The sequence below is a fragment of the Mobula hypostoma genome, chromosome X1 (assembly GCF_963921235.1).
Source record: "Mobula hypostoma chromosome X1, sMobHyp1.1, whole genome shotgun sequence".
NCBI lineage: Eukaryota > Metazoa > Chordata > Chondrichthyes > Myliobatiformes > Myliobatidae > Mobula > Mobula hypostoma.
The window spans coordinates 14995051-15019227 of NC_086128.1; the positions used below are offsets into that span (position 1 = coordinate 14995051).

At 41.9% G+C, this 24177-nt stretch overlaps 1 protein-coding gene across 12 annotated transcripts in view; it reads right to left on the reverse strand.

Annotated features, from left to right (window-relative positions):
- Window positions 1-24177, reverse strand: part of pym1 (PYM homolog 1, exon junction complex associated factor) — a 125604-nt gene that overhangs the window by 45415 nt on the left and 56012 nt on the right. For 9 of the 12 annotated variants that reach the window (XR_010016512.1, XR_010016510.1, XR_010016509.1 and 6 more), the window contains exons 4-8: window positions 8397-8904; window positions 7417-7915; window positions 6982-7101; window positions 6665-6840; window positions 3551-5282 (exon numbers count right to left, since the gene is read on the reverse strand). The gene's annotated coding sequence lies outside the window, so the exon portion shown is untranslated. Of the gene's footprint in view, window positions 1-3550; window positions 5283-6664; window positions 6841-6981; window positions 7102-7257; window positions 7916-8396; window positions 8905-24177 lie in introns of all 12 variants that reach the window. The other 3 variants (XR_010016506.1, XR_010016503.1, XR_010016502.1) reach the window with 3 other exon arrangements.

A 24177-nucleotide genomic window follows, 5' to 3' on the forward strand; every position in this document is an offset into this window, starting at 1 on the left:
ATGGAGAAATAAGGGGATTTGTTCTTTTGCAGATTTATTTAGTGATGGTCAACTGATGTCTTTTAATGATAAATATTCTCTCGCACACACATTTCTTGCAATATTTACAGGTTAGACATTTTTACAAAAATATGTTTCTACGTTTCCATATATGCAAGAATCTGATTTGTTGGATACTATTTTCAATATGAATCCCTTAGTGAGAGGCTCCATTGGTAGAATTTATAATTTATTTTTACTACAAAATGATAACCTCTCAGTAAAGATTAAACAAGATTGGGAGAGAGAACTTAATATGACTTTTGTTAATGAAGACTGGTCGCAAGTTCTGAAAATGGTTAATTCTTCTTCGATATGTGCCAATCATTGTTTAATTCAATTTAAAATTGTTCACCGCTATTATTTAACAAAGGAGAGGCTATCCAAAATATTCCCTAATATAGATAATTACTGTGATAGGTGCAAAAATGAAGTAGCTACTTTGTCACATATGTTCTGGTCATGTCCCTCATTGAAATCTTTTTGGAAATCTTTATTTTCTACAATTTCTAAAGCTTTGAAAATTAATTTACAACCTAATACATTGACTGTTCTATTTGGAATAGTTCTGCATCATATTCAGAGTATTTCATCTTCAGACCAACATGTAATTGCATTCGTTACATTGTTGGCAAGAAGGGCTATTTTATTGAAGTGGAAAGATACCTCTGCTCCTACGCTAACTCAATGGTTTTCCCAAGTAATGTTATGTCTTAGTTTGGAAAAATTCAGAAGTAGAACTTTTGATCCTCGATTTGATTTTGAGAGAAGGTGGGGCTCTTTTACTAAATATTATCATTTAATTTGAATCAATTTACATGGTTTCCTTCCAATTTTATGTTATATAAATGTGATTTGGCAGTTGTTGTTTTCTTTTTCTTCTTTTATATATATATATATATAAATGATTGTAAGATGTATTGCCCCAGGAGTTAGTTCCTAATGGGTTTTTTTTCTCTTTTTTTTGTTTTATAGTTAGTGGGTTTTTTTAGTTAGCTGGGGTTCTCTTTTTTCCTTCTTTTTCTTTTATAAATTTTTTTTCATTAGCATATATATGTTTTTATTAATTATATATATACTAATTTGTTGAATTTCTGTATTTGATAACTGTAGAAGATTATATATTAATAAAAAGATTTAAAAATGAAATAAAGTCTGTGAACTATCGACCCGCTTCAGTGTCTCTCACTCTGCACTTGGGCCATGTCTGAACCGGGTAACAGCAATACGCCCTCATCATTCCTCTGCCTTGGCGCAGGTCCAAGAGTCGGTGGGCAGCTTCCTGACCCCGAACTGGAAAATCAAAAACCCTCCTTAATTCCGCCACGAAATATTGGAACGACTGAGCTGCGGGGTATCCTTGCTCCCGTAAAGCGTTGAACAGGCTGAGTGGAGGTTCATCAAGAAGATTGATCGCGCATCATCACCAAAACAGCCGGGCTGGGCTTGGAATGTCAGCTCGCATTGGGTAATAAAATTCCTGCAACCATCAGGATCACCAGAATATCTGCCTGGTGGTGGAATACTGGGTTCCAGTACGGTCATAGGAGTCGGATCTGGTCCTGGCACGGGAGCGGGATCATTAGTAGCAGAGATCATCAGGGCAGCAGAATTGAGTTGGTGAGAACGTTAATGGCTATCAATTGATGCTGGCTGTTCACAGTAAGTTCGTGGACGGAGGCCATGAGTGTAGAAATCGCAGATACCTAAGTCCGATTGTTTGAACAGTTGCGGCTCAGGATGATACCTGTTCCTCCAAGTGAGACTGGGTGTCGGCACGAAGTTATCTGCTTCATTGCCTCCGTAACTTCACTGAGAACAGATTCTATTGCCTGTAACTTGTCTCCTACCCGACCAATGAATCTCACGGCCAAGATCAGCTGCTCTCTCTCTGCTGGTGGTCGAGACTTGCCGTTACCAGGTTCGGATATGGTCCAAGTGCGGAGTGAGAGACACTGAAGCAGGTCGATAGTTCACAGACTTTAATGCGAACAGTGTTAAAGGGAAAATAAAACAATAAGCACTAGGCCAAACAGGGCCGTTAACTAAAACTCTCAAATGGAAAACGAAGCCTGCACAGCTGCTGAAAAGAACATCTAAACATTAAACGAATACCAGTAGTCTACACAGTCAGTTGACTCGAAAGTCCAATTTCTCAGGGAAGGCCAAATACAAACAGGCAGCGAACCGTTGCTGTGCTCTTTCCAAGTCTTGACAAGCACTATGATGACAAGTATGGAGTTAAATACTAACACAATTAAATAATAATTAGCTGACAAGTGCAAATACACAACCGCAATTGCCGTATCTACTGCGCTGCCGAATCCGTGGTTGTGACAGCTATACCCACTCATGGGGAAGTTATTGGAGTAAACCCCAAGGAAAATTCCAGACCTGGAGTCCCGAAGGCAGTCCTACATTGAATTCAATGCTGACTGGCAACTCCTGGAATGCCACTGGTGCCAAACTGTATTGGTCTCTGCCATTGATTTGGAGTCATCAGCTGCGTGGAGATGGGAAGCCTACTGCATGGGCAACAGCTTGCTCTAGATATTGTACTGCCACGCCTTGCATATCACATAGACAGCTGGGACGCAACATCCATAGTTATGTGCTAAAAGATGAATTCCTAATCTCTCAATCAACCTGGTCGTCACCCTTGCACTTCATTTTTCTAGCTGCATAGTACTTTCTCTGTAACTGTTAATACTATATTCTGCATTTTGTTTTCATTTTACTACCTCAGTATAACATAGAAACATAGAAATCTACAGCACATTACAGGCGCTTCGGCCCACAATGTTGTGCCGACCATGTAACCTACTCTAGAAACTGCCTAGAATTTCCCTACCGCATCGCCCTCTATTTTCCAAAGCTCCATGTATCTATCTAAGAGGCTCTTAAAAGACTCTATTGTATCCACCTCTACCACCGTCGCTGACAGTGCATTCCACACACCCACCACTCTCTGTGTGAAAAACTTACCTCCTTCCAAGCACCTTAAAACTGTGCCCCCTCGTGTTAGCCAATTCAGCCCTGGGAAAAAGCCTCTGACTATCCACACGATCAATGCCTCTCATCATCTTATACACCTCTATCAGGTCATCTCTCATCCTCCGTCGCTCGAAGGAGAAAAGGCCAAGGTCACTTAACCTATTCTCATAGTTATGTATGGAAGGATATGTACGTTATGTATGATTGGATAGCATGCTAACAAAATCTCTTCACTGTATCTTGGTACATGTGACAGTAATAATAAACCAACCAATTAATGGTCTGTAACAAAGAAGGAGATTCTAATGATTAGATTAGGACTGCCCTTCAACGCTGTGTTCATAACTCAGAATGTAAAGTGAGCAAGTGTGAGTGTACTAGGCCATAACCAAAGTTGGACTCCTCCATTCTCCACAGCACACATGGTTGGGGTTGAGGTCTAGAATGAAGCCTGTTCCAAATTTAGATCAGTAATATCATGTTTCAAGTTTCTCGCACCATCACTTTTCACACTTACCATCTTTTTTTCGTTTTAACAAAAAGATGACTTCATGTTCTGATGAGAAAAAAATACGCTTTTCTCCATTAACACTGAAGCCTATTCACGAATCCCTCTGGCCTTCAAGCAATGGCACTAAATGCAGTTGTCTCCTGCTGTTGGCTGTTAAGTTTCCAAGGTCAAACATGTTGCGACAACCTCTGCTGTGGTCTTCTCCGCAGTGTAAAATTATCCACAATACATTTTCCAGAAGGGTATCCAACCCAATAACGATATCCATCAATGGCCCCTTTCTATTATCCCCCCAGACGACTGACAGTCTAACACTTTAACAAAATCAACATGCACACATAATCTTGTTTCAAACATTGCATCCAAACAACACGATTTCTCTCTGTTGATGAGCCTGTAGTTGTCATCCACAAACGAATAAATCTTGGGTAGTAAAACAGAAGATGCTGGAAATACACAGCAGGCCAGGTAGCATCTGTGGAGATAGGAAACAAAGTTAATGTTCAGTTTGATAACATTTTATCAAAAGTAGATCTCACCATCTCTCCACGCAATTGCAGTAGTGAAGTTGGAAGAAGCGCTGGTGAACAGATTTCTCGTGTTCTCTGGAGAAGTGTTGCAGTTGCTTTGTCCTCATTCTCAAGAGCCATCAACCTGCAACAAGAGAAAGAGACAAGATCAATATCTTGAGAGGTAAGATGAGCTGCCTTCAACCATACCAGAGGCAGCAGCCCTATAAGTGGTCTTTCTGCATTGTCTTAATATAGGGTGCCCCAGTAGCGTGGAGATCAGCACAACGCTATTACAGGTAGGGGCATCAGAATTCGGAGTTCAATTCCGGTGCTGCCTGTAAGAAGGTTGTACATTCTCCCCATGACCGCGTCGGTTTCCTCCGGGTGCTCCAGTTTCCTCCCACATTTCAAAAATGTACCAGGTAATAGGTTAATTAGTCAATGTAAATTGTACTAGTGTTAAATAGCTGTGTTACTGGACAGCGTGGCTTGTTGGACCGGAAGGACTGGAAGGGCCTGAATCTATGAATAAATAAATTTTAGGTACGGTCAGGAATAGGTACAGCTAGAAGTGAAGAGACCTCCTCTGCAACTGGAGAGAATGTTAGCTCGAATCACTCTTCATTTTAGCTTTCAGCTACTGCTCTTGCAGAAGATCAAGTGGCTCGACTGATGGAAGGAACATCCCACCTGGAGAAAATAAATAAGGAAAATAATAAGTAAGGAAATAGCTCCTGTGGAGAAACAAACTCTTTTTCTTGATCGTTATCAATGCCTCTTCCCTCTGCAGTACAGGAATTGAATCCATCCTGAGAATGCGTTGTCTCCAGTTGTTAGCTGTTATGATTCAGCCATCAAATGTATTGCAACAACAACCACTGTGGTCTTCATGGTAGTGTGAAACAATATGTATCCTGGAAAGGTATCCATTCCAATAAATGATATCCATCAGTGGCCCCATTCTGTTTCCCCCCAGACGACTGACAGATATTCAATATGCCAACCAATCAAACAATGCATCCAAACTCCAGGGATCTGGAGATCTGGTTTCTGAGATTAATCCATCGTTGACACATCAGCATTTATCATGATTGAACAAATAAATTTCTCCCAGCAACTGAAGTCTTGAGGTTTGATGGAGCTCTGGCGAACAGGTTCCCAGTGTTCTCTGGAGATGTGCTGCAGATCCTTCAGCTGCTTTGTCCCCAATAGCAATAGCCATCACCCTACAGCAAAACAAACAAATACAAGTTCATCATTTCATCAGGTCATATGAGCTGTTTAGTTGTTTCAGAGACAGGAGCCCTATAATAAACCAAATGCACTAGTTTATTGCTTACTGTACTTTGCTGGATAAAACTCAAGTGTGAACTTCATGTGAGGCCAAGAGCAAGCTCAGCTGGAACTTAAGGAACTGCTCTAGTAAGCTCAGTGACAGCAGAAGAGCACATAAGATAGAAACATGCTTCTTTCTCAATTAAAGGACCTGGATGCCTTTGTAGATCATGAATTTTCCAGTTTCATTTCCATAACAATGTCATTATTTTTGACTAAAATACTTGAAACAACTGGCTCTTCACGTCTGTTTGTGCCTCTGAAATTCAGTTCAGTTTTTATTTAAGCACAGATGGACTCTTAAATCATTATCATTTGTTTTCTATCTTCACAAACCAAAACTCTCCCACATCAATTGTGAGGTATTTATGAGCTGGAAAGGATTGGTAAGCCATCTAAGTAATTAATTGAAGCTCAAGCAAAATATATTCTGCTTATGTGAAGGCAAGTTTTGTTCCAGAATGATTATGAGGTCTGGCCTAATGGATGAACATGCTTCTTTCGTCTAGTATGGGTGGACAGATACATGGCAGATTGTATGTTGGATTGCCGAGAGGCTCCAAGAGTTGTAGGTTGGTGCAGATAGATTGACGTGTATGAAGTGAGGCTGGAGGAGTGTCACACAACTATGACAGCTGAAACTGACTGACTGTTTCAGGCTATTTTAGGCACACCAACCTAAAAATTGTGGAGCTCAAGTATGACATAAACAGTTGTATTGTTAAGTAAAAGTTAAAATCAATTAATTTATGAACCTCTATTTAATCGCTTAATGGCTTGTATCAGTTCCAGGACACGCTCTTCAGGCTAAATAGGGATGGGCACAACTAAAGCCCTGGCCTAGCAGCAAGTAAGTTCTGCTAACTTAAGAGCCACTCACTTAGAAAATCACAGAATAGCTATAGCATGTAAGGAGGCCATTTGGCTTTTTCACCTCATCTCACTTCCCTTCCTCTGCCCACAGCCCTTTCTTTTCAGATACTTATCGAATTCCTTTTTAAAGGCTATGATTGAATCCCCTTGCACTAATACCCCAGGAGTGCATTTAGATCCCAATCATTTGCTGTGTAAAGATTTTCCTCATGTCACCTTTGGTTCTTTTACCCACCCTTTTCACTTTATGTACCCTGATTCGTGACTCATCTGCCAATGAGAACAGTTTCACTTTGTCTACCCTTCACGATTTTAAATATCAGATCCCCTTGCAGCTTCCTCTGCTCCAAGAATAACCCCAGCTATTCTGGTCTCTACAGGTAACTCAAGTCCCTCAAACCTGGAATCGTACAAGCAAGCTGAGTTTGTAGAATAGCTGAGGAAAGACAATTGCTCTGTCCCGGTCCATCCATCCAGAAAGATGTTGCAGTCCCTTCGTTATCCCATGTTTCTTGCTTTCAGGGTTCTCACTGCCACTATTCCATTTGGGAATTCCATCCAAGTGTCAATAGCTTGCTGCATAAAAAGAAACATTGTTACTAGACTTATACTTCCATTTGTTTGACCTTCTTACCCCCTTCCTCTCGGTTTAGTTTAACTTCCCTAGATTTACATTCTCCATACTGTTTACAATTTCATACACTTCTGTTAGATCACCTCATTTATGTACGCCCAACACAGTGCTGAGATGTCACTCAGCTCAGGTCTTGCGTGTTCCTCTGTCTCCAGCACTCCATGTATTAACTACTTGTCTGGTCATTCTCCATACTTAGAATCCTGCAAAACAAATGGGACTTGTGCAGATTAGAATTCTGTTCCTAACACAATGAACAGCTGTGAAAGGTAATCAGTACAAAACTTTTACATTTGAGGCAGGTAATTCTCCTTAATGCCAGGAAATAGAGCAAGAAATTGTCACTGAGAACCACTCACTTCAACCTTTACTCATCCAAATTTTCTTCACCTCCTGTCTCCCTGTCAGATTTTCCTGAGTTTTGCTGCAATGCAGTTCCATGGATACAAGATCGTTCTCCTTGCTGCTTCACAATGATCGTCATCAGGGTGTGAACCTCCTGCATTGAAAGTACTTACCAGATTTTTCCCCCAAAGAAATAGTCCTTTCCTCCATTGACGCTAAAGCCTGTTTTACTCCCGAGTACTGGCATGGGAATTCATTATCAGATTTGTATCCTGTGGTTGGCTGTTAAGATTCAGAGATCAGCAGTGCTGCAACCTTCCATATGGTGTTCTCCATGTTATATAACCATCGAAGTTACATATTCCCAAAAGCATTCATCAGTGGCCCCTTTCTCTTTTCCCCCCAGACGATTCATAAGTATTCAACATCTCAACCAATATCACCCTGTATCAAATATTGCATCCAAAACTTCAGATTCCTTACTGGAGATCTGGTTTCTCAATTAACTCAGTTCACATGCCAGCATTTAATGGCCATGAACGGGTATATGTTGACATTTCTTCAAGCAACTGTGGCATCAAGGACTTTATGGAGCTCCATTGAACAGGTTCCTGATGTTCTTTGGAGAATTTATTTCAGCTGTTTTCATCCCACTGTCTGTAATATCACATCCTACAGCAAGATAGAAAAGTAAGTTCACCATTTCAACATATCATGGGAGCTGCTTTCAATCAGGCCACGGGCAAGATCCTTTTAACTGGACTCAGTTCCAATACATTCAAAACTCATGATATTACAAGCAGTAGAAAATTTACTGAAGAAACCTCTGACAGAAGAGTGCTAAGAGGCACAAAGCAGAATTTATCAACAAATAATATGTTGAATGATAAAGGCATCATTTGACTGAATAGTGAATGTTGTTAAACCCTAGGATAGAAACCCACAAACATTGCCCCACCTAATGGAAAGATTATGCCTGAAAAAAATTTGAAGAACTCCCACTGTTGTGATACTGCACCAGACTCTGAGGTTGTCCCAAAGTCTTTTGCAGTTAACTAAGCTCTTTTGTAGTATAGTTACTGTTGTTAGGTTGACAACGGTGACAGCCAATTTGTGCACAAAATCTCACAAAATCATTCTTTCATGCACTTACCAGCTGTCTTTTGTAAAAGACTACATAACTCCAGATGCCTGCTGATTGGTCCTCTTCCTGCGAATCTGTGATGAAGTCTGATTCTTGCTGGTAGATGCTGACATTCAGTGATTGAATGTGTTGGAAAAGACTCAGCTGTTTCCTTTTCTATGGTAGAAAGCTATCCAGTATACATATTCCAGAAGGTATCCGTTCCAATAATGACATTCATCAGTAGACTCATTTAATTTCCCCCCAGATGATTGACAGACATTCAACATTATAATCAATCAATGTGCAGATGTTGTCCTGTTTCAATCACTGAATCCAAACCATAGGATTTATCTTTGGAGATTCTCTTTTTGCCAATAGAATCCTTGTTCATTTGTCAAAATTTATCAACGTTTAACACACAAATCGAAATGCTTTTCCTTAACTGCAACATCGATGCTTGCTGGAGCTTGGTAAAGAGGTTCCTGATGTTCTTCAAAAAACTGTTGAGGTTGCTGCACTCCCTGTCGCCATGATCCTAAAATAAGACAAATGCACATTTTAAACATATAACTTGCATATAAAAATTTTGATTGACTTTACTTCCACTAATATTTCAGGTAATGAGGTGGGACCATAACAGGTTGGAGTATATTTTTAAAATTCTCCAAATTTCCCCAGGTTTTCTTTTACCAATTACCTTAAACCCATGCCCCCAGTTATTGTCCTCTTATCAGTGAAAGCTGTTTCTTTTTAATTACTCTTAACATGATTTTTAAAATTTCAGTTAAATCTATCCTTAATCTTCTCAATTCCAAGAACAAATCTAGATTCACAACGGTTTCTAAATAAACATAGTCCTGGTGCAATTCAAGACTTTGACATCTGCTTTAGGTGCCCAGAACTAGACACAATCCTCCAGCTGAGGTCTAATCATTGAACATAAAATCTGCTCCACCATTCAATAAAATCATGGCTGATCTGGCCGTGGACTCAGCTTCACCTACCATAACCCATAAATCCCCTGAAAAAAATCTACTGTAGCTAGCTCTGTTTTCAACATATCAATGTTCAAATTATCCAAGTACGTATATGTCAACATATACAACCCTGAGATTCATTTTCTTGTGGGCAATCTTAGCGAATACAAGTAACACAATGGAATCAATGAAAGATCACACCCAACAGGGCGAACAACAGGCAATGTTTCAAAACAAAACCCAACAAACTGCAAATCCAAAAAGAAAGAGAAAATAGGAAATAATAATAATAAAATAAATAAGCAATAAATATCAAGAACATGAAATGAAGGTCCCCGAAAGTGAGTCCACTTCAGTTGGAACAGTTCAGTGTTGGGGTGTATGAAGTTGAGTGAAGTTATTCCCTTCGGTTCAAGAGCCTGATGGTTGAGGGGTAAATAATTGTTCCTGAACCTGGTGATGCAGTCCTGAGACTCCTGTACCTCTTTCCTGATGGCAGCAACATGAAGAGAGGATGGCCTGGATGTTGGGGGTCCTTGATGATGGAAGCTGCTTCCCTGCAACAGTGCTCTGTGTAGATGTGCACAAAGGTGGGGAGGGGTTTTACACATGACACCATGATGGACTGGGCAGAATTCACTACTTTTTGCAGGATTTTCCATTCAAGGGGATAGTCAAACCTACTTGAAGCACTTCAGACTGCCGAAGTGAGAGGTTGAAGATATTGGTGAACACTCCAGTCACTTGATCAGCACAGATCTTCAGTATTTGGCCAGGTACCCTGTCTAGCCCAAATGCTTTCCATGGGTTCACCCTCCTGAAGGATGCTCTCACATTGGCCTCAGAGACTGAAATCACAGGGTCATCAGGAGCTGTAGGAGTTCGTGGAGGTGCCTCCAGGTTTTGATAGTCAAAGCGAGCATAAAAGGCATTGAGCTCATCTGGGAGCAAAGCTTTGTTGTCACCAATGTCACTTGGTTTCACTTTGTAAGAGGTGATAGCATCCAAGCCCTGCCACAAGTGTTGAGCATCATTCATGTTTGGTCCAGAATCAGAATCAGGTCTAAAATCACTGGTATATGTTGTGAAACTTGTTGTCCTTGTGGTAGCAGTACATTCAGCCATGGTTGAATGGCGGAGCAGACTCAATGGGCCAGATGGCCTAATTCTAAATTAAAAAGTAGTGAGGTGGTGTTCATGGGTTCAATGTCCATTTAGGAATCGGATGGCAGAGGGGAAGAAGCTGTTCCTGAATTGCTGAGTGTGTGCCTTCAGGCATCTGTATCTCCTACCTGATGAGAGCAATGAGAACAAGGCATAACCTAGACGATGGGGGTCATTAATTGCCACTTCGCACGTGAGATGGGTTTCTGGAGATTGTACCTGGACCTCTTGTATTTGACTTGAATGACACTGATCTGACCCTCAGCAGATTCTGGATCTCATTGTTCATCCACGGCTTCTGGTTAGGAAAGATTCTGAATGATTTTGTGGGGACACACTCATCTACGACTGTTTCTATAAAGTTTGTGATAACTGAGGTGTATTCTTTCAGATCCTCTGATAACCTTGAACACAGCTCCATCTATCAACTAAAAGTAATCCCATAGCTGCGCCTCAGCCTCCTTTGACCACTTCTTTGTTGTCCTAATCTCTGGAGCCTTGCTCTTTAGCCTCTACCTGTATGCAGGTAGGAGGAGGACAGTCAAGTGATTAGATTTCCCAAAATGCGGTCTAGGCATAGAATAGCAGGCATTCCTAATCATAGTGTAACAGTGAATTATGCTGGGACCCATGGTGCTGCAAGTGATATGTGGATGATAAATGGGCATTGGTTTCTTCAAACAAGCGTGATTAAAGTCCCTGACAATGATTTGAAAGGCATCAGGGTAGGCTATTTCTTGTTTTCTAATCGCAGCATTCAATACATCAAGTGCTTGTTTAACATCTGCCTTTGGTGGTATGTAAACTCCTGTCAGGATCACAGAGAACTCTCTTGTTAAGTAGAACAGCCGGCACTTAATCATCAGATGTTCCAGGTTGGGAGAACAAGACCTCTGCATCTGAGCACTACAATGAGTTTATCATGAAAAACAAACCCAAACTTTTGCCTTCTCTGAATCAGCAATCCAGTCCATCCGGTGTATTGAAAAGGTCTCGGATCATACCAACATATCCAGCATACCTGGAGTGAGCCATATCTTAGTGAAATACAAAACACAGCAATTCCTCATTTCCACCCAGTACACAACCTTACCCTTAGATCCTCAGTCTTGCTCTCCATTGGCTGTATACATTTGCTAACAAGGTGCTGGGTAGTGGGAGTCTTATTCTTCGGTGTTTCATCCTGGCTTGAAGTTTCCCTCCCACCCTCTCTTGCGGCCGTGGCGATGTACCTTCATCCACTTAAAAGTGTTGTACCTGCATGCTTGAGAGTTAAGTCCGTTGAGTCTTTCAGAAGGTTGTGAAATCCCTAGTTCGTTAAGATGGTTCAAAAGTACATTGCTTGAAGGGAATTTATACAGGCTGCAGATTGCAGTGAAGTAACTCAGAAGAAGTATATTTAGAAGTTTTGGAAGTATCCCACAACATGTTGCTGTGATTCACTAGAACCATCTTGGATAACCCCAAATTAAATATATTTATAAAAAAAAGTGCATTACCTCATAAATTATACACCTGCCCACCACATCATCCACCTCCTGCCCCATCTATGGCAAAGTTTATGGTCCCACACTGACCTCATTGAACACATTAAATATATGCAATGAGACATCCTCTATGCTATCTTGGACAAGGAATTCCACCACTCACTACTCTCTGGGAAAAGCAGTTTCTCTTCATCTCTGTCCTAAATCTATTCCCGCAAATCTCCGTCCTAAATCTATTCCCGCAAATCTTGAGCCTGTCTTCCCTAGTTCTCATCTCGCACACCAGTGGACACAACTTTCCTGCCTCTTTTTTTTAATCTATTCTTTTCATAATTTTATGTTTCTGGCAGATCCCCTGTCATCCTTCTGAATTCCAATGAGTATAGTCCCAGGTGACTCAATCTCTCCTCATAGATTGACCCCTTCATCTCCAAATCAACATCGTAAACCTCCTCTGCACCACCTCCAAAGCCAGTATGTCCTTCCTCAAGTAAGGAGACCAGAACTGCATGAGTACTTCATCACTTAGAACATAAAACATAGAACAGTACAGCACAGGAGCAGGCCATTTGGCCCACAATGTTGTGCCTAACAAGCTAGAAAGCAAATCAAAATCACCCAAACGCCAATCTTTACTACCTACACCATGACCATATCCTTCCATCTTCCTTACATCCATGAGCCTATCCAAGCGCCTCATAAAAGGCTCTAATATATTTGCCTTTACCAACATTCCAGGCATCCACAACTCTCTTGAGTAAAAAACTTACTTCTCACATTCCCCTCAAACCTACCCCCTCTCACCTTCAATGTATGCCTCTGGTATTAGACATTTCAACCCAGGGAAACAGATACTCTCTGTTCACACTATCTATTCCTCTCATCAGATCTCCCCTTATCCTCCAGTGTACCAGAGAAAACAACAAAAGTTTATCCAGCCTATTGTGATAGCATATGCCCCCTAAACCAGGCAGTATCCTGGTAAACCATCTCCAAAGCCTCAACATCCTTCCTATAGTGGGGTGACCAGAAAGTATGCAATACTCCAGATGTGGACTAACCAGAGTTTTATAAAGTTGCAACATAACCTCTTGACTTTTTGAACTCAATGGCTCCACTAATAAAAGCAAGCATTCCATAAGCCTTCTTATCAACCAGTGCAGCAACTTTCAAGGAGCTATGAACTTGGATCCCAAGATCTCTCTGCTCAGCAACACTTAAGAATCTTGACAGTGTACTGTCTCCTTGCATTTGTCCTACTGGGGTGCAACACCTCACATTTATTAGGGTTGAACTCCATCTGCTGTTTCTGAGCCCATATCTACAACTGATCTATATCATGCTGTATTCTTTGCCAGTCTTCTACACTATCCACAACTCCACCAATCTTGGTATCATCTGCAAATTTACTAACCCACCCACTTACATTTTCACCCAGGTTATTTACATACATCACAAACAGCAGAGGTCCCAACACATATCCCAGCAGAACTCCACTAATTACAGACTCCAGGATGAAAAAGTCCCTTCAACCACTACCTTCTACCTTCTATGCTAAAGCCAGTTCTGAATCCAAACAGCCAATTTGCCATGGACCTCATGCATCTTAATCTTCTGGGTTAGCTTCCCATGAGGGACTTTGTCAAACGCCTTACTAAAATCCACGTAGACAGTATCCACTGCCCTATCCTCATCAATCTCTCTCGTCACCTTGTCAAGAAACTCAGTCAAGTTTGTAAGGCACGACCTGCCATGCACAAAGCCATGCTGGCTCTCCCTAATTAGGCCACAGGATTCCAAATGCTCATATATCCTATCCCTAAAAATTTTCTCCAGCAATTTCCCTACAACTGACATGAGATTCACAGATCAGGAGTTCCCAGAACTTTCCCTTTTCCCCTTCTTAAATAGATGTACAACATTAACCAGTTGCCAGTCCTCTGGGACCTTGCCTGTGGCTAGACAAGACACGAAGGTTGTGGTCAAAGGCTCAGCAACCTTGTCTCTTGCCTCTTTCAATAATCTGGGGTAAATCTCATCAGGCTCTGGGGACTTGTCCACCTTAATACTCATTAGGAGGCCCAACGTTTCCTCTTCCTTGCACTCAACACTGATCTCCTGGTCCTCCGTATCCTTTTCCTTGGTAAAACCTGAAGCGAAGTACTCATTAAGTACCTCACACACATTCTCTGCATCCAAGTAAATGTTCCCCTCTTTATCCTTGAATGTCCCCTGGTTATTCTCTCGCTCTCAATGTCTATATACAGTAGAATGCCCTGGGATTCTCTTTAATCCTACTTGCCAAGGACTTTGCATGCCCCTCCTGGCCTTCCTAATTCCCTTCTTCAGTTCTTTTCTCGCTCCTTTATATTCCTCATGAACTTCATTTGATCCTGACTTCCGAAGCTTTACATACTTTTCCTTTACATACTTATGGAGATCCTCCATGTCTCTAAGAAAACTCTGTCAGGTTTTTTTTAAATAGTCTTATGAACTTGTTTTCCCACCCACAAAGATATCTGAATATAAACCCCTGGGTTACTGCACCCCTTTTAGAACTGTGTCACTTAGTTTATATAGAGTCATAGAGAAGTATAGCATAGGAACAGGCCTTTTAGCCCATCTATGCATGCCAAGCCATTTAAACTGCCTACTACCATCGACCTTCACCCAGACCATAGCCCTCCATACTCCTACCATCCATGTAACTATCCATACTTATCTTAAACGTTGGAAGTGAGCTCAAATACACCACTTCCACTGTATCTCGTCCCACACTCTTAGCACCCTCTGAGTGAAGAAGTTTCCCCTCATGTACCCCTTAAACTTTTCTCACTGTGTAAGACCTACCCTGACTAGCCCTACCAAAGTGCAACACCTTGCACTTGTCTGCATTAAATTCCATCTGCCATTTTTCAGCCCATTTTTCCAGCTGGTCCAGATTCCGCTGCAAGCCATGATAGCGTTCTTCGCTGTCCACTACACCCCCAAATGTGGTATCAGCCACAAATCTGCTGATCCAGTTAACCAGATTCATCATTATGGCTTGGCTTCACGAACGAAGATTCAGGAAGGGGGCTGCCCACGTCTTCTGCAGGCTCGCTGGTGGCTGACGAGGCCAATATGGGACAGGCAGGCCTGACCACAGCGGCTGCAAGGGAAATTCTGTTCTGGGTTTGGTGCTGCTGTGTCACGGTTCTTTCTCCTTCTCCTTTTGTCCTCACTGCCAGCCCTGCGTGCGTTCTCGAAAGAGGAGACAGACTGGTGAATGGTGTGTCACCAGACCTCATGATCGGAGGCTAAATTAGACCACTAGCAATGGTCAATGTGACAGGCACCAAGGGATTTCTTCAGAGAGTCCTTGCACCTCTTCTTCGGTGCCCCTCTGTCACGTTGGCCAGTGGAGAGTTCACCATACAGCACAATCTTGGGCAGGCGATGATCCTCCATTCTGGAGATGTGCCCTGCCCAGCACAGCTGCGTCTTCAACAGCATGGCCTCGATGCTGGTGACTTCTGTCTGTTCGAGGACTTCGATGTTGGTGACGAAGTCACTCCAGTGGATGTTGAGGATGGTGCAGAGGCAGCGCTGGGGGAAACGCTCAAGGAGTCATTGGTGGTGACGGTAGGTGACCCACAACTTGGAGCCATACAGGAGGGTGGTCAGTACAACGGCTCTGTACACGCTGATCTTTGTGCCTTTCTTCAAATGTTTGGTGTTCCAGACTCTTTTGTACAGCCTGCCGAATGCGCTGTTTGCCTTTGCCAGTCTGTTGTCAGTCTCTTTGTCGATCTTGGCATCTGACGAGATGGTGCACCCCAGGTAGCTGAACTGGTGGACTGCCTTCAGCTCTACCTCACCGATGGTGATGCGGGGAAGGTGGTAATCTTCCTGAGGTACGGGCTGATGGAGAACTTATGTCTTCTTCAAGCTGACTTCCAGTCCGAAGAGCGCGGTATCCTCTGTGAAGCAGGATGTTATACGCTGCAGTGGGCAACAAGGGCAGCATTGTCTGCGAAGCAACACGCACAACACGCTGGAGGAATTCAGCAGGTCAGGCTCGACCTGCTGAGTTCCTCCAGCGTGTTGTGCGTGTTGCTTTGACCCCAGCATCTCCAGAGTATTTTGTGTTATCGTCTGCGAAGAGTAGCTCTCGGATGAGTTACTCCAATGTCTTGGTGTGGGATTGTAATTGCCTCAGGTTGAACAGACTGCCATCGGTGCGGTATCGGATGTAGACACCATCCTCGTCATCAAGGTCTTCTGTGGCCCTTTCGAGCATCATGCTGAAGAAGATGGTGAAAAGAGTCGGCGCGAGGACGCAGCCTTGCTTTACTCCGTTGCCTATTGGGAAGGGTTCTGAGAGGTCGTTGTTGTGTCTAACTTGGCCACGCTGATCCTCATGTAACTGGATGACCATGCTGAGGAACTTCGGGGGACATCCCAGTCGTTCCATAATTTGCCACAGACCTTCCCTGCTTACAGTGTCGAACGCTTCAGTAAAGTCGACAAACGTCACGTACAATCCCTTGTTCTGTTCCCTACATTTCTCTTGGAGCTGCCTGAGAACAAATATCATGTTGGTGGTGCTCCTGTAGTGCACCACTGGATTATCATCCAGATAAACACATTGATATAGATAACAAACAACAATAGATGCCGCACCAATCCTTGTGGCTCTCCACTTTTCACAGGCCTCCAGTCAGAGAGGCAACCACCTACTATCACTCTCTGGCTTCTCCCACAAAGCCAATGTCCAATCCAATTTACTACCTCATCTAGAATGCCAAGCTAGTGAACCTTCTTGGCCAACCTCCCATGCAGGATCTTGTCAAAAGCCTTACTAAAGTCCATGGAGACAACATCCACTACCTTGCCTTCATCAACTTTCCTGGTAACTTCCTCAAAAAACTCTATAAGATTGGTTGAACACAACCTACCAGGCATGAAGCCATGCTAACTCTCCTTAATCAATACATGTCTATCCAAATACTCACCTATCTGGTCCCTTAGAATACCTTTCAATAACTTTCCCACTACTAATGTCAGGCTCACCGGCCTATAATTTCCTGGTTTATTTTTAGAGCCTTTCTTAAACAGTGGAACAAAATTAGCTCTCCTCCAATCCTTCAGTACCTCACCTGTCGCTAAGGATGATTTAAATATCTCCGCTAGGGACTCAAGCACTTGCCTCCCGCAGGGTCCAAGCAAACACCTTGTCAGGTATAAGACCATAAGATATAGGAGCAGTAGTAGGCCAATCAGCCCATTGAGTCTGCTCCGCCATTCAATCATGGGCTGATCCAATTCTTCCAGTCATCCCCACTCCCCTGCCTTCACCCCATACCCTTTGATGCCCTGGCTAATCAAGCACATATCTATCTCTGCCTTTAATGCCCCCAATGACTTGGCTTCCACAGCCGCTCGTGGCAACAAATTCTACAGATTTACCACCCTCTGATTAAAGTAATTTCTCCGCACCTCAGTTCTAAAGGGACGTCCTTCAATCCTGAATTCGTGCCCTCTTATCCTAGAATCCCCTACCATAGGAAATAACTTTGCCATATCTAATCTGTTCAGGCCTTTTAACATTCGGAATGTTTCTATGAGATCCACCCTCATTCTCCTGAACTCCAGGGAACACAGCCCAAGAGCTGCCAGACATTCCTCATACGGTAACCCTTTCATTCCTGGAATCATTCTCGTGACTCTTCTCTGAACCCTCTCCAATGTCAGTATATCCTTTCTAAAATAAGGAATCCAAAACTGCACACAATACTCCAGGTGTGGTCTCATGAGTGCCTTATAGAGCCTCAACATCACATCCCTGCTCTTATATTCTATACCTCTAGAAATGAATGCCAACATTGCATTCGCCTTCTTCACAACCGACTCAACCTGGAGGTTATCCTTTAGGGTATCTTGCACAAGAACTCCCAAGTCCCTTTGCATCTCTGCATTTTGAATTCTCTCCCCATCTAAATAATAGTCTACCTGTTTATTTCTTCCACCAAAGTGCATGACCATACACTTTCCAACCCTAATTTGTGTACCCTAATTATCATATCCTTATCTACCCTAATTTGCCTCAAGACAGCAAACACCTCATCCTCTGTAATTTGTATCGAGTCCATGAAGTTGATGCCTCTTTGCCTTAATTCTATAGACTCTCTGCCCATCTCCTGAGTAAATACAGATGCAGAAAACCGTTTTAAGATCTCCCCCATCTCCTTTGGCTCCACACATGGATTACCACTCTGATCTTCCATTGGACCAATTTTGTCTCTTACAATCCCTTTGCCCTTAACATATCTGTAAAATCCCTTAGGATTCTCCTTCACCTTGTCTGCTAGAGCAACGTCATGCCTTCTTTTAGCCCTCCTGATTTCTTTCTGAAGTGTTCTCTTGTATTTCTTATACTCCATAAGCATTTCATTTGTTCCTGTGTGCCTATACCCGCTATGCACCTCCTTTTCGCTCTTAACCAGGTCTCAATATCTCTTGTAAACCAAGGTTCCCTAAAGCCGTTATCTTTAGCTTTTATTCTGACAGGCACATACAAGCTTTGTATTCTCAAAACTTCACTTTTGAAAACTTCCCACTTTTGATGTACACCTTTGCCAGAAACCAACCTGTCCCAATCCACACTTACCAGATCATTTCTGACTCCATCAAAATTAGCCTTTCTCCAATTTAGAATCTCAACCCACGGACCAGAACTTTCTTTTTGCATGTTTGCTTTGTAACTAATGGTATTGTGGGTACTAGATGCAAAGTGTTTCCCTACACAAACTTGTCACCCGCCCTGTCTCATTCCGTAATAGCAGATCAAGTATCGCACACTCTCTCATTGGGAATTCTATGCACTGATTAAGGAAACTTCCCTGAACACATTTAACAAACTCTATCCCACCGAGTTTTCTTACAGTATGGAATTCCCAGTCAATATGTGGAAAGTTAAAATCACCTACTGTAACAACCGTATGTTTCTTGCAACAGTCTGCGATCTCTTTATAAATTTGTTCCTCTAACACCCTCAGACTGTTGGGTAGTCCGTAATATGTCCTATTAACGTGGTCATACTCGTCTTATTACTCAGTTCCACCCATAATGCCTCACCAAACAAGTTCTCCAGTCTATCCTGATGGAGCACTGCCATGACATTTTCCCTGACTAGTAACACCACCCCTCCCCCTTCAATCCCTCCTGCTCTGTCGCGTCTAAAACAATGGAACCCTGGAATATTGAGTTGTCAGTTCTACCCCTCCTGCAACAAAATCTCACTAATGGCTACAATATCGTCATTCTGGGTGTTCATCCATGCTGACTTCAACAACCTCTGGCCTATAACCGTTCAAAATGGAGGAGCATTCAAAGTGGTATTGAGAAACTTGAGTTCATGGATCAAGAACACACAGAAGCACTGTGTAAGGGCAGAAGTAGTACACCACCTCAGAGACTATCCACCTCCCTGCCCCATCAACCACCTTCTGCCCCATTTGTGGCAAGAGTCTATGGTCCCACACTGACCTCATCACAGAACTCAGAACCTATATTACTCGAAAGAAAGCAGGTCACCCTCCATCCTGAGGATCTGCCTAAGAAGTTGTCATGGGGTGAATACTGGATGGTTCAGCTGCCTTTCAGAGAAAAGGAACAAGGATTGATGAAAAGTGGAATACTGCTGGTAGTTTGTTCTTGCATCTGTCGAAATTGTTAGTTTTGAAAGTAATACTGAACTCAGTTTATAATAGTCTGCACATTACAGACAGGATGAATATCAACTGGTGGCGCTGTTGCACCAGCCAAACTCAGCAGCACCACCGAAAGTCAATTATATGTAGGTACACCAACCCTGAGACACAATTTACATTGCACTGCTGAACATCTGAGCTATTGTGGCGATCCACTTTCTAGCACACAAGAACCGGCTCACAACAGCGCGCGCAGGCAGAGGGCCGGCCCCAAAAAGGGCACCAGGCCATCTTCACCAGCAGGGGGAAAATCCCGTGCGCAGAAAGGGTCTGGGAATATGCATTCCCCACAGCAATCCCACCCAGGGAGGGCGGAAACGGGAAGGCTTTAAAGCAGGCCGCGAAGTTTGAATAAACCTCTTTCATCGCAACTCTAACTCACCAACTCCGTGTGGTTATTCTAGCGCTGTGTGTAGCACATCGCTACACTATAACAGTAAAAGAGTAATTGTGTGGGTCAGTATCAAATGGGAAGTGAAGGACCTGTGTTGGGTGCGCTTCAGTGGGTCTCATTCCTGGGTTTCAGTTAGAAAGTTGTGGTTCAAGCCCCATTCCTGAGACTTGACTACAAAAAAATAGTTTGAGACTCCAGAGCAATCTGGAGTGAAAACTGAACTATGTCAAGGTTCAAAGTTCAAAGTATATCTATTATGAAAGTACATATATGTCACCATATACAATACTGAGATTCATTTTCTTGTGGGCATACACAGTAAATTTAAAGAAACACAATAGAATCAATTAAAAGCCGCACACAAGACAGACGACCAATGTGCAAAAGATAACAAACTGTGCAAATGTAAAAAGGGAAAAAAACAAAATAATAATAATAATAATAATAATAATAATAAATAAGTAATAAAGCACATGAGATAAGAGTCCTTGAAAGTAAGTCCATTAGTTGTGGGAACAGTTTAGTGTTGGGGTGAGTGAAGTTAAGTGGTTATCTGGTTCAAGAGCTTGATTGTTATGGGTAGTAACTGTTCCTGAATCAGGTAGAGTGGGTCCTGAGGCTCCTGTACCTCCTTCCTGATGGCAGCAGAGAGAAGAGAGCAAGGCCTGGATGGTGGGGGTCCTTTGTGATGGATGCTGCTTTCCTGTGACAGCACACATCGTGGATGTGCTCATTGGTGGGGAGGCCTTTGCCCATGATGGACTGTGGGCTGTATCCACTACTTTTTATAAGCTTTTCCATTCAGGGGCATTGATATTTCCATACCAGACTGTGATACAACAATTCAGTATACTCTCCACTGTGCATCTATAGACATTTATCAAAGTTTTAGATATCATGCCAAATCTTCTCACACTTCTAAAGAAAATAGAGGCACTGCCATGCTTTCTTTGTAATGGCACTTGCAAACTGGACTCAGGGCAGATCCTCTGAAATGATAATGCTGAAAAATTTAATGTTGCTGACCCTCTCTACCTCTGATGCTCCAATGAGGAGCAGTTCATGGACCTCCGAATCCCTCCTCCTGAGCTCAATAATCAGCTCCTTGGTCTTGCTGACATTGCTGTTGTGGCACCATTCAGCCAGATTTTCATCTCCCTCCTATATACTGATTCATCACCACGTTTGATTCTGCCAACAACTATGTCTTTTAGATAGATACAAAATCAAAGCACTGCCTGCTCTCTTGGGTGTGTGCTAATGATCCCATAGCACTATTTCAGATAGGTGATTAAAAAGGTATAACTGATGTTATGGTACACAGAGGTGCTCTTATACAGTACATCGTCTGAAGTTACTGAAATCCAGTTACTAAAGTTACTGATCTATGCAAGAAAGTGAGAGATATAGTCAGAACTCAAATGCAGTGCATTTCAAGTAAATGTACTAGTATTTTAGAAGAGAGGTATTAACGGAGAAATATGAATCTCATCCAGGTGTATCTGACCTATATATCACTGTGTGCAGCTTTACAAGATGCTTACAGTAACTCTCAATTACATCCTCTCTTAATGAACAACACGGCTTATCTTAAAACTGATACCTGTCATTCTCTTTCAGAGGCTGCACTGCATTTTTAGCAGGTTCTGCTCTTTGATCTTTGGAAATAATGGTTTGCATCACCTCTAATAAGTGATTTTTTGTTGCACTGTATAGAATTTTTTTGCTCTGTCATCCATCTCTTCTCTAATTGGGGCTGGAAAGGGTGAATTGAGGCAAGTTTTCATAAATCTTAAATGGCCTCTCACTGGACTTTAAACCTAGCCTTTCAAATATATACTTGGATGTCATTTGTTCGCAGTGCACAACCGCTGCACTGTTGACATCTGTCATTCTGGGTACTCATTCTTTGCTCAACTGAAATCATTCAGCAAAAATCACAAATCCAGCCTAACTGGGTCCTTTGGTTTTCGGCCTATAATTGGACTTAGTAATTTCATAAAGCTTTCGGCCTAAACTATCCATGAAACAGGTCTCACTCCTGACTGCTCACTGCAGGGTCCTTGCATTTCACCAACACAGCTAATGGCACACTACCTCCATAGACTCCCTGAAAAAAAAATAGATTGCAATGTCTGGTTGTCCACCAGTGATGGCAGTGATATGGCGCCAGCACTTGAATGCCACCTTTAATGCATTTACAGCTTGGCTTTGAATCACATCTGGCAAATATTATATGTTAAATGTGTTTCTGGCCAGAGTCCAGCAGAGAATTGCACTGCTGAAAAGCATTAAAATGACAGGGAATATTGACTGAGGAGTAAAGAATGGTACTGTGCTATTGGGAGAGGAGCAGGCAGAATCTAACAGAGGAACAAGGTAAGAGAATTGACACATAAGTCCGTGAAGGCTGCTCCACCATTTCATCATGGCTGATCCATTATCTCTCCAAATCGCATTCTCCTGCCTTCTTCCTGTAACCTTTGATGTCCTGAGTAATCAAGAACCTCTCAACCTAAGCTTTAAATATACCCAGTGAATTGGCCTCTACAGCTATCTGTGGCAATGAATTCCACAGATTCACTACACTCTGGCTAAAAAAATAATCCTCCTCATCTCTGTCCCAAATGGATGTCCCTCTATTGTGAGGCTGTGCCCTCTGGTCCTACACTCCCAATAATAGGAAACATTCTCTCTATATTCATTCTATCTAGGCCTTTCAATATTGAATAGGTTTCAATGAGGTCCCCTTCATTCTTCTAAACTCCAGCGAGTAAAGGCGCAGAGCCTGGAATCATTCTCATGAATGTCCCCTGCACCCTCTCCAATGCCAGCAAAACTTTTCTTAGATAATGAACCCAAAACTGCTCACAATACTCTAAGTACAGTGTGACCAGTGCCTTATAAAACCTCAGCATTACAACCTTGCTTTTATATTCTAGTCCTCTTAAAATAAATGCTAACATTGTATTTGCCTTCCTTACCATAGACTCAACATGTACTTAATATTTAGGGAATCCTGCACGAGGACTTCCAAGTCTCTTTGCATCTCTGATTTTTGAATTTTCAACCCATTTAGAAATTAGTCTATGCCGATTGGTACGAAATTATCTTGGAAATATTTATTTTTTTTTAAATTTTATTTTTATTTGGATAAGGAGTTCACAATTATCATGTACTTTTTTCACACATATAACCTTTTCCATTTTTTTATATGTATAAAACTACAATTATTTATACATTCTTAAGTACACATTGAGATGATATAAAAGCAAAATAAACATTTAAATAGATAATTATGTACTGTGGTAAATCTAACCTATTAGGCTAAGTAATGAAATTAGTTGTTAAGAAAAATGGTAATAATAGTTTCCATACAACCCTTCTGGACCATTTCCACTGGTTCAAAATGTTGCATACAAGCCTATATACCAACCATTGTAAGTGTTTATATCCCAATTTGTTCGTGCTTGTTCCTGCCCGCAGACATAATTATCCAATCCCTATGTACTTATTTACTTAATTTTTTCATTTTTTTTATCCCTTTCCCAAATCTTTCCCTTTACTTGTGTTAATTCTCTATTTTCCAAAAAAAACAACAACAAACATTTAGACTAGGGGTGCTTACGTTAGCAATATTACTGTGTTGATGAGAAGAGCAATATAAATCATTAGGAGAGTCATCTAAAGTCTGCTCGCATTGGGGTTATATATTCAATCGATTTATTCCAGATTCGATAAAATGTTTCTTTTTGAGTTCTCAGGGAGTAGGTCAACTTTTCCATTTTAAATATTTCCAAGATAATTTCGTACCAATCTTCTAATGTAGGTGGTATTGGATTTAGCCATTTTCTAGTGATTGATTTCTTACTTGCCGCTAAGAGGGCCTGCAGCAACTTTATATCTTCCTTCTGTTCAAGGAACAATACATGCCCCAAATAGAGCGTCTCAAAGTTCAGAGGTATCTGGGACCTAAGTACCTTAACTAATGTTCTATGAATACCTTCCCAAAAAAGACTTAATTTAGGGCAA